Here is an 11,726-nt window from a genome sequence, read left to right as displayed (position 1 = left end):
ATTTTCTAAGTCTGATCTAAATTGTTTTCTCTCTTGTGTTTATTGCTTGAGAACAGGTGGAAAAAAGGATAATCTTTAAAAAAAGGGTTTGTCAGGTGGGGAAAAAAAAGTTTTGCCAGGATGATTTTTCTAAGTTGCCTTTTTTTCCAACCGTAAAAACAGGCGGAAAAAAAGTTTGGCCAAAAGAGTCTGAAGTGCACCACTACCCCATGTTCTGAATAGGACGAAAAGCGTTCATGTTTTCTTCCATGTGAGTTTTAATTTTTCCATGCACTTTAAACACAAGGTACATATTGTATATTGTGTGTTAGCAAGTTACATAACATTACAGTCATGTTTTTTTTTGGCCAGAAATGTATTTAATCAACACTACTTCACATTTTGGGAGCAAGATTTTAAAGATTCAGTACAATTAAAATCAAGATTTTCAATCTCATTGCATTTTTTAACACAACATATGTTGATGTAAAATTGCCCAAAAATCAACTGCCAAAACTTTTTTTTCACTTGTGAAAACAGGTGTGGAAAAAAGTAACTTAGAAAAATTATCCTAGCAAAACTTTTCTTTTCTCACCTCGTTCAGATTTAAAAAATAAGGAACTTAAATTATCCTGGTAAAACCTTTTTTTTCACCTGTTCTTAAGTCATAAACACAGGAGAGAAAACAATTAACATCAGATTTAGAAAAATGGATCACCAGAATTTTTTTTTCTCACTTGTCTCTCAGGGCTTCCATATTAAACACATGCACGTATGCACAAACTCAGATGCACACACAGAGATGCAGCCTACATCGGTTGTTAAGCTTGCAGCTTGCATCAGTGGGATAGATCTGGTTGGTATTGAGCCTTGTCATTGCTGTCATCTTAATTTTGGGCTTGGCACATCCACAAATCGCCTCCCTGCCATCACCACCACCACCACCACCACCACCACCGCCAATAGCCTCCCCATTTTCCACTCTTCATCAGAGTGGAAAATGGATGGGACACCAACCACAGACTGTTCCACTTCTACGTGGAGCAAACTTCTTATGACTCCCTGGCAAAACGTCTGCAAAAAGACAGTTTTATCTCACTTTTGCAAATGCTCACCCCTCATTTCATCAAGCTCTCCCCTGTGAAATATATCCCTTTTACTAAAGCCAAAGCCCACAGGGGACAAAAGCCAGTGAAGCCTCTTATTGAAATTGCCATCTTATCAGACAAAATATCGCCAAGACATCGCTTCACAAATAGAGTGGTAATAAGTCCCGGTCAAGTGAGGTGCCTTTTTATATCAGCCCCCTTAGCGTACAATGAAGCAGTTTTTCTATTACTCAGATGTTTGGGAGATAAAGTGGCATCGCAGCAGTGGGCGACTCTCTGGGCTGCTGCAGGGAACAGCTGTCAGAAACAGCACTCGATGAGGGAGAGAGAACACACACGCAAACATACATACACACACACACACACACACAGCTACTATAGTCTGTCATAAATTATGCTATTATAGAGTATACTGGATTGTTTTTTATGCTCACAAATTGAAAAGGGCATAGCAGACACAAGAATAGAACCGGAAATTAGTCCAGATAGAAAATTAATGGCCACATAGACTGGAAAACAAGTCATACTCCTGTCAAGAAATTCATCTAATTTCACAGAAAGGTGAAGGAGAGAAGCATGATGTTACCCATTTTAGCATCATCTTTATTGAATTCCAGTCAGTTCTTGAAAACATCTCTGCCTCAAGCCCTTGACGTCTGCGCCGATCAATATCTGAACAGGTCTATATACATTTTCTGCTGTGTACTTTGAAACAGCTGCATTAAAATTTTTGCCTTTCCCTTATCTGTCATTCTGTCTCTTACCAACATACTTGCAGTTTAGCCCCTCTCAATGCGCCCTGATTCGGGATATGCTCTAATCTCAAACCACTATCTTCAAAAGGCCATATGCCATGCCTGTCTTTTGGGGTTGCCTAAGATTGCCTCCCGGTAAGCACTTTCTGGGGAGCTCTGTGGGGATTGCTCTGTTTGATCTATGCTACCTGGACTACAATGGAGCTGCAGAGGAGGATCCCCTCTCTCTGATCTCTTCCACACGCCCGCAGCATACTCCGTCTCCCTGTGGGCTGGGTTAATGCCATCTGAGAAATACAACCTATTTCATAGCTGCTCAATTCCAACTATTTCAATTCCAATAGCTCAATGTCTCTAATCCAATTGGAGCTTTGAGATATCTGTGGTCACAGCTAAAGCCAAGCAGTGGTTCTCCAGGGTCAGTACACTGACGATAAGAAAACCACCCTCATGATGAAATACTGGTCTCATGCTTGCTTTTCTTCAGCAAAACTAGAAGCTTTATTTTAATGAATCAGTGGTGCAAAGTCTAGAAACTTACTTGTGGTCATTTTATGGCTGGATTTGCCTTCAATAGCTGAGTGCAGCTGAAAATGAGATGATATTAAAGGCTTCAGTCTGCCAGAGGAATGAGAGAACTATTTATCATCTCACCAAAAGTCCAGGGTTGGGTTTGGGTATGGGTTCAATCAGGACAAATCCAATCTACATTTTTTTATAAAAAAGCAGTGATGGAGCTCTGGACAATTTTTTGATGGAGAGATATGGAGATGACAGATTGGATTACTCTAGTTCTGGTGCTGAGGGAGCTGTTGCCCAATGTAGGAGATTTTTCACTGATATTAGAGTAAAATGGAACTACTTTGGCTTTAAGACAGATTTCATCAGTCTGTTATATACACTGTAGGCTTTTTCACTATGGGAACTTAATGACACACAACGTTAAATTTCCCATAACCTGAACTTTAAAGAACCGGTAAGCATTTGGTTTTAGGTAGGTTGGGTAGGTAAGATAGTATTTTACAAACCAGAACATTCTGAATATACTTACCAGGACATAATTTAATGCACTGTTTGATAGGCGAGAGCAGTTATGGGACAGAAAACAATGCAATAAGTGGGGCTAATATAGATTTTCTTTCTGTTTACTCCAATTGGCAGTAGGAGGTTGACAGCAGAGAGTGGACGCACCAGACCAGCTGCCACTTCAGTCTGCAACTCTCCACTGCGGGGTGCATCCCCCCGAGAGAGGCCAGGTGTTGTCCTGAATCAGAAGATGGGGGAGATGCAGCTGAGGAATCTGGTGGAGAACAGATTGCAGGGTGTCCAAGGGTCTTTATTCTTCAAGAGAGAATAAAAGACAGCAATGTTGTGTCATGGAACCCTTTGTAAGCTTTTGGTCACGCTGTCTCACTACTGGAAATGTAGTTTTGAAAATACCTGTGCAACTTGAACATTACTGTGAAATGTAATCAAACTTAGGGACATACTGTGAAAATATTCTACAGTTTACAAGGACAAATGTATAGCAAGGCAGCAAAATATGCATGTGAAACATCAGAATACCATCTGTATGTTAAAAATAAGTTCAGTAATGCACTTTCAAACTGGGTGGAGAACAATGGAAACAAAAGCAGAACCTGTGACAATGCCTCCACAATAATTATGCGTCATTAAGTTCCTGTGGTGGAGAAGGCCTTGTAAGGTTCTGGCTGCCTCTACCCTCCATCACTCCCACTTATGTTACATACCGACATCTCAGGATTTTTGTGTTGAATGTCAATCATTCACATTATAGCCATAGTTAGATGTACAGTTAAAAAGAAGAATGTCTTTTTTCATTCAAGTGATTTCTATTGACGTCAAATTGGCTAACAGACACATTCAAGTTCAATTTTGATTTGCTTTTGATTAGGAGCTGTTCATGTACACATTTCTCTGTAAAACTATAAAAATAACAATTCCTAGAAATCCTTCAAATACCCAGAAACATATTGGAGTGACATTGAAGCACATGTTGCATATCTTGTGAAGTTCATGTTGCATATAGTATGAAAAATGAGTACTATACAATTTCAAGCCTGGGTTTTAAAACGGTATATGGCTGGCGATTTTCCATATTTTTCTTATGATAAAGAACTTTAATACAAAGTCAAGAGGTTGTGATATGTAGCACAACAAGCTAGTGAAGCACTGTAAACAGAACCACATTCCCCTGCATGTGCAGTGGCGTCCACTGTACACTAACTAGTCTCCAGAGAATGAAAACATGATCATTATTATTAGTCTTTGCAGCTGTTTCTAAAAAAACTAATGTGAAGGAACATGTCACCCAGTGCAGCGATGTGACTCACTGATGTGTTTTTAATCGTTTTTTGACAACAGAGGTCTATGGCACAGACAAAATAAGATATATCAAGCTTTGGACAAGCACACACAATACTTGTAAGTAGAATTAATTAAATGTTGGTTTAGCTCTGCGAATGAGATTTCTTGACAATAAGAAAAATATAGAAAATTGCAAGGCTTGATTGCTGTTGACACTCTTCATCTGCTTTCACTGTGGGGCAGCGCACTTGAATCGTAAAATACCAAACATGAGTAGCCGAAAAAAAACAAATAGAGCCCAAGGTTTTTTGTTAATATGTACAGTTACCCCTGATAATAGACTTCAAGGTTTATGTTGACAGGACAAAAGTTGTAAAGAATCAACTCCAAAAAGGCAACAGGGGCAGATTCAATATGCACCACTTGATTGCCACATTAACTTCAGAATTGTTGCTTCAGAAAAGTGTGCTTCTAATAACAAAGAAACATTCAGCTAAACAGAGTATGGAACAAAACAGACTACTTAACAAAAATAAAATAATCAGATTGGATTAGCTGGATTCCGTGCCAAATGAACTGAGGAGGATACAGCTTGGGTACACTGATAAAGTTGGCTGAAGTAATTTGCTATAAAAGATGCAAAGCCATATGCTTCAACAGCTGAGCCTCTCATCAACCTCAAGTCAATTTATACCTTTAAGCTGACTGATAAGTAAGTGCCAGCTACTCTAAATGAAGCAGTTAGGATCAATGACTGAACAACAAAGCTCCCTAACTCTATTATTGGTTCCTTCTTCATACAGTTGTTCCACATTTTAACACAATACCAATCACCTTTTAGACTATAAGATTCAAATGGCTAAAAATCTAATCACAATGAAATAACAGCATGTGTGTATCAGCTGTCTGCCACAGGCTTTGACCCCCCCATAACTCCTATTATCAAGCAATACACATATGTTTACCAGCTCCGCTTCAGCAGGGGTTTGCTGCCACATAATAATCTCGCAGTTTGATCTATTTTGTGGAATTTTCCCTTACAGGACAAAATGGTAAATGAGCTCAGAGTCATTTCAAGGGCAAGCAAGCTGAGTCAGACCTGTGTTATTATTAAAGACTATATTCGTGTGTATGTAAGGGCACATATGTGTGTGAGCACTTGGATGTGCGGCCTTACCCTGTGCAATAAATATGGTTTCAAACAGGTTGTGTGGTCATACATAGTGATTAACTTGATGATCAGTGTAATAATAAGGCTGTCTTTGCCCACTGCTGTTCCTCTTCTTTTTTTTTATACATTCCCACTCAATCGCAAAATGCACTTTCTACCTAACAATTAAAATTCAATTACCTGCAGATGTGGAGAAATTACTTTGCTTCTGGAACATATGTTTTGCACATCTATTTCTTCTTTGTCGCTCCTAATGCAATTACAGAAAAGCGTTAATAGGAGAGAAGATTGGAAATGGAGCAGTTTAGGAGGGGAAGTGAAAGGATGGGAAGTCATGAGTCAGAAAACTGATAATTGATACTGATGTCTGCGGTTAAATGATAATGCCACATGTTCCCCTTGGTGCCTGAGGAACAGAGGCTGGTACATGATGTGACACTGTCATGGAGTTTAAATTATGAGAAGTTTTAGAAGTGCACAACATTTCTTTCCTCCAGCTTGTTTTGGTGAAAAAATGTATAATAGTTTTGACATTCTTGAATTTGTTTAGGGAATTTAAAAGCAAAGTGCTTATTTTAGGATTGTATACCATATTCCCAAAGAGCTCTCCAATAAATCACTGACAACACAGGAGCCATCATCGAGGGTGTTCTCTTGAATATATATCATTCTACAATAAACTTGTGATCTCTGTAAACAAAGTGAAGAGAACTTGCACTGATGTACGAAACTTACTGATCCTTCTATTTGAATTCTTTCCTACGTTTATGACAACTTATTTTTGTAATTTTGGCCAATTTTCTATTGGCTATGAAAACAGTGCACCCACTAAGTTAATTGCTTGCTACAACACAGGGCCAAAAATGTGAGTGGTCAGACAGATTGTAAACAAGCCAGATTATTTGAACTTGGAGGTAAAACACAAAGTGAAATGTTGATAATGATCCTTCATTGCACAGGAACATTATTTGTGCACAACTGAAATGTAAAGGAAGTCAAAGTTGAGCAGGAAGTTGGTCCGTAAAGTGTGATGGATGTTTTTCAACAGACAGTTTGGGTAAAATCCCCAGGTTTGTATAGGGCCTGTATGATTGTCTGACTGCTTGTGTTTCTTGCCTCATCTGATGTCTTTTTGGCAATGTCACTGCTCTCCCAGATCTCAAGGTGAGTATAGTGTTATCAAAACCAATGGAAAATTAATCAAAAATTCAAATATAAGACCCAATTTGCAATAAACCAGTATTTTTCTTGAAGTCAAGAACCAGCCTCGGCTTTCTTTTAAGTCCCTGTAATTGCTGACAGGCTGAAAACACCAGAGAGTCACTAACTAGGTCTGTTCGCCGTTTGGTGCTGAGAAGGTAACAAACAGTTTGTATATCAGAAGTTTTTGTTTCATTTCGTTTTTTTTCTGAAACCAAATCAAAGGTAACAAGAGTGGTGAGACTGAACCATAACAGTACATGTACAAAAACCAAAACAATAATTTAATAGAGACTAAAACACTCTGTTGAACTGAAAGGAAATGCTGAGTTAGGTGATAATTCTCTGTCTGACTCTTCTCACATTACACAACATTTGACTCACTGTTAATATAAAAATATTGGTTAGTGCATCTTTAAATTTGTGTAACTCTCACTTTCTTTCTTTCTTTGTATGTTTTCTTAGCAGACGCTAAGTGGATTGATTTTTCCAATTTGTTTGATTGCTCGCAAACATTAACATCAGTCCTTCACCAGAAGTACTTCGGATGAATCTTGAGAAAACACAAGAGCTATTGAGGGAAAATCTGAAGACTCAAAACAGGGATTGGAGAGTAAAAAGAGAGTGCGACAATGGCAGAGAATGAGGACCTGAATGCAGTGAGTAGACAGGAGACTGAGGTAGTTTATCTTTTCAGAGATTTACAAAAGGTTTCAGCCAGGCAGGAACAAAAAAGCAAAACTCTCAACAGAAGGCAGCCTAGGTATATAAAACACTGGCTGGAAGATCGGTTGCATAGTCTTTACAATCAAGCATTGGCTGATGAAGTGAATCGACTACATACACACTCACAGACTCACAGACTGACGAGCTTATTGAACAGGGCTGGTTGACGACTGATTAAAGGCAGCTGTGACGGCCCAGGGAAACATGTAGGGACCTTTGGTGAATCCCTATCAAATCACATACTAGGTAGCATTAGAAAACCCATCTATAGCTATGACAGAGAGTCCCTTTTAGAGCAGCATCTGATATACAGTCAAAGAGCAAATACATGTCTTGAACATGATGTTTAAATGTGTATATATTGACTTATTGAAGTGGTCCCGGATCCCAGGGCAGTGAAGCATGAAGCTTTATGTTAGGAGATTACGAGAACCCTCCCTCCATATCTCTGCTTAAGCCTTGAGGGGTTCAATGGTTATCTGGCCTTTTCTCATTAACTGGGAGATGAAAGTGGAAGCTTGTCTTCGGTCATGTGTCCCTTAGAGAAAACCTGGACTGGGACATTAATAAAGGCCTAAAGTCTAAAGGGAATCATTTTGGTGCTATCTCTCACAGCTGAAAACGAGTCATTTCTAAGAGGGCTATTCACATAAGCCACAGCTTCCACTTCTGTCTTTTCCATTTCCACGAAACCCTGTCTCACACCAACCCCTAATTCAAACAAGAACTGTTGCCTCAAACCAGAGAGGGGTTAAATTTCCCAAAGCCCTTGAGACTGATATAATGTGTTACAGTTTGAGAGTGAGGGAGTTATGGTTGGCTGCTTTGTGTTTAACATTATAATATCATATCATACTTGTCCTAAAGCACCAAAGAGACTTCTAATTAAGAGAAAACCCAAGACCTTGCTGAAAGGAAAGGGTAAATATGCAATATGTGACCAGAATGTTTCACTATTATCAAAATTAACAGTAATGTATTAGCTAAATGGGTCATACATTCAGTCCAGAGATAAAGGATGAATAAATGGTTGCAAAACATGCAAGCCCAATGTTGGAAGGAACACTACAGGAGGACTAAATAGGTTTTACAGGCAGCTAATTTTGTTCGCTGGCAAGTTGTCCTGGAGGTACGTCACTATGCAATTAGCTATAATGGCTAATCTAGAGCCCCTTTCACACATGCAGTCTACCCCTGAAATGTTCAGAAACATTTCCTGCTTAGGGTCATGTGTGAATGGGAGCAGGCATCAATATTCAAGGAAATCTGCACCACCAATTTCCCACCTCAAAACCTAGTAACATTTCAGGGAAAATGCCGGTTCAGCTTTGTTGTGAATGAAACCAGTAACATTGCAGGGACAAGCACATAAGGGGTTATGTCCGTCTGATGAAAGATGCTTTCATGTGGAGCAAGCGAACCAATCACAAGTCTTGACATGTGGGCGACGTACTGCGAGTTGGGCAGTGCTTGATTTTAGCTCTTCTGTTTTCAGTATGGCAGTAATATCACAAACTTTCTCATATTACAGCTAAATGGTACACTAAGATTTGTTTCTGGAAACATTTGAGGGGATAAACAGGCAATGCAGTAACAGAATCTTGATTCGTATTTGATCAGGGTTGCATAGTTTGAAAGTTTGATCAGAGCTTAATGAGTTTTGCCCTCTTCTTCTGTTGAGTTTTATGGCGGTTGGCATCCATAAGTGTCGCATTACCGCCATCTGCTGGACTGTCCCTTACCTATCTATTCTGGCATTGCTATGGCATGTGTGAAAAGGCACAAGACGGAAATGTTCTTGAATGTAGCTGCATGTGTAAATAGTGAAAGTCACTAGCGGTGCTTGAAAGGTTATCCCAGTAATTTACCAGGAACTATGCGTGAAAGAGGCTTAGGGAACTAATTTTTAACCCTAACCCTAACCCTTTCATTACTTTTCATTTCAACTTCGTTCATGGCTTAACAATTAATTTGGTGCTTACACTCAACATTTAACCTTAAAGTTCTTTCAGCACTTCCATTTTAACCTCAGTATTTGTATTTCAGCTGCCACTTGAACTACAACCTCAATATGCAGATTTTAATTAAATTGGTTATTGCAAACTCATACTGTGCAAGCTTTGTTAAACCCCAAAGAACTCTATTTTAAAATGTGGTGGGAATCCCAAATTTTCCAAAGATACAAAATATGTCAAGCTGAACACTGGAGAAGTGTGTCTAAAATAATGCACAAGATATGAGGAATATTTCCATTGGATGGAATGGTGCAGCCATAAAAACAAGGATTCTTTGGTTGTTTGGTTAATTCACAACATAGGGCTTCAATCAAGAGCTGGAACAAAGTGATACACAATATATATGTAATATTGACAGACAGCTTGGAAAAGAAAGATTTTTCTAACCTCAAATTGAGTGAGAGGGAAAAACTGAATGTTAGGGGTTTTATATATGCCAGATGCCACGACACAAGGATAAGACAAACTTAAAAAGATGGCAGCTAAGTTGAGGCTTGGCAGAGTAAACCTTCATGCCCCTGAAAACTTCCGAGATGGATGTCTTGAAATGCTTTACAAAAGCACATCTTATGAATTTTAACAGCGCTCCCCTCCATTTTGCCTGGGTGAGACAAAATAGAGAAACACAACATTCTGCCTTGTAGGTTTGACAAAGATATCAAAGAAAGATTTTGCCAATTGCTTTGTAAATTCAACCAATTAGCTGGGCTAACAGAACCAGATGAAACATCCTGACAGCATGACTGATCTCCAAATGTTGTTTTAGATTAGGCCTATAGTTTACTCGTTAGCTGTCAAGGTGTATACTTTTAATTTGTTTCAGCAATTAGCCGGATCCTGAATGACAGTCACATTCTGGTTTATTTCAGGTGAAGTAATAAATTTACATTTTGAGCGGGTCGGACAGAAATAACAACTTATTCAATGAAGGTAAATATACAATATTACAATATCACTACAGATAAATGTTGTGCTTTTCCTAATTTTTATGGACCAACTTCCCATCCTTCTGCTGAATTTGGGGCACAGATTGGCTGGTGAACTCATATCATCAAATACCAAGAAGCAATCTTCAAAAATAATGGAGCTTGGAATGAAAGATGGAAGCCAATAAGCCATGAATAGAAATAGATTTACCCCATGATTGTAATTTGAAATAGAAGCAGAGTTTGTGGTCAATGTAGAGTACAAATATACATTAGAAAAGCATACTCTGTGTACAACTCAATAAGCACCCCTGAATGACACCAAAATAATGTCGTGGAGTTCAGTAATAGTTTCCGCTGTGTGAGAATTTTCTTTTTTTTATGACTGTTTCTTCAAAAAGATGATAAGGTGTAAAGTTTACAGTTGGAGGAACTCATTTTGAGAACAGCTCTCTTGAAAATCCAAAGCCTTGTTTGTTCTATTTTATCTGTTTAATGTTATAGTCCTAGACGTTGACAGACAACATAATTAAATGTAGTCATTTTTATTATTTTATCTTTCTTCCGATTCTCTGGCAAATAAGTTTGAGCTTTTCTCGCGATTCTTCTATTTGATGAGAAAATGCCATAAGAAATGAAAGCCCATCTTTCCAAATGACAGCGATTTAGCTCGTAGACAGGAGATTGTGGGGGAGCTTTTTCACTTGGGCAATTTGATATAATATCTTCATCTAATAACAGTCATTTCTTCAGTCGGAGCCCTTCCTGGTTTCTAACTGGGTTTTGAATGACTACCTTGTGAATTACCTGCGAGAGTCGTTCCACTAATGGCTTTTTAATCACCTTGAAAATCACTATATCCACTGCAAACCCTGCTGTCTTTTACTTGTAGAGAAACTTCTCACTTTGCCTTAATGATCCTTTCAAGCAGAGTGTTATTGTTTTTCTGGTGGTGTGTGTGTTTCTGTTTTTTGGGGTGAGGTTCTTAATAGCGTCCTCCTTCGCCAATCTCCAATTCATTCACTGGTTCTCCTACATCATCTCTGACATAGCAACGAGAAGCCACTGGAATTTTAAAAAAGGATGGAGAAACAGAAAGAGACACTGTGATCCCTTTGCTGAATGTAGGGGGAGGTAATCTAAAGTGAGTCAAATCCATAAAAAGATGGTATTAGACTTTCATGGTGTAGCATCACTGCAGAGAGTAACTAATAAGGGAATTAATCCTACTGCTACGGCTCACAGGCTTCTCCTTCCTCATCCTGCTTTCCTAAGCTATCATTTCCTCCTCTTACAAACAAATACTATGCTCATTCACTCATGTCATTGTGGATATAATGGCGTAAACGCAAAAGCATGAAAATGCCACCAGTTTAGGTGTCAACTCTTGTTAGTGTAAAACCAGTGTATCTTAAAATACAGCTTGCACAGACTTGGCATTCTGTATGAGGGGGCAGCTGAAGGCGAGTCACATTTCCCTCTGAGTATTTGCCAATTCCTCACAACCATTAAAGTGA

The 11,726-nt window shown here is 38.8% G+C and overlaps 1 long non-coding RNA gene across 1 annotated transcript; it reads right to left on the bottom strand.

Annotated features, from left to right (window-relative positions):
• Positions 1-2,899: 2,899 nt before the first annotated feature.
• On the bottom strand, positions 2,900-7,373 carry LOC122971635. The gene is made up of 3 exons (XR_006399538.1): positions 7,193-7,373; positions 5,523-5,592; positions 2,900-3,184 (listed from the first exon to the last, which is right to left on the bottom strand). It is a non-coding gene; the product is annotated as an uncharacterized LOC122971635 (long non-coding RNA).
• Positions 7,374-11,726: the final 4,353 nt, after the last annotated feature.

This window comes from Thunnus albacares, chromosome 20 (assembly GCF_914725855.1).
Source record: "Thunnus albacares chromosome 20, fThuAlb1.1, whole genome shotgun sequence".
NCBI classification, from domain to species: domain Eukaryota; kingdom Metazoa; phylum Chordata; class Actinopteri; order Scombriformes; family Scombridae; genus Thunnus; species Thunnus albacares.
The sequence above is the reverse complement of the archived record's forward strand: the minus strand, read 5'-3'. Positions and strand labels throughout refer to the sequence as shown.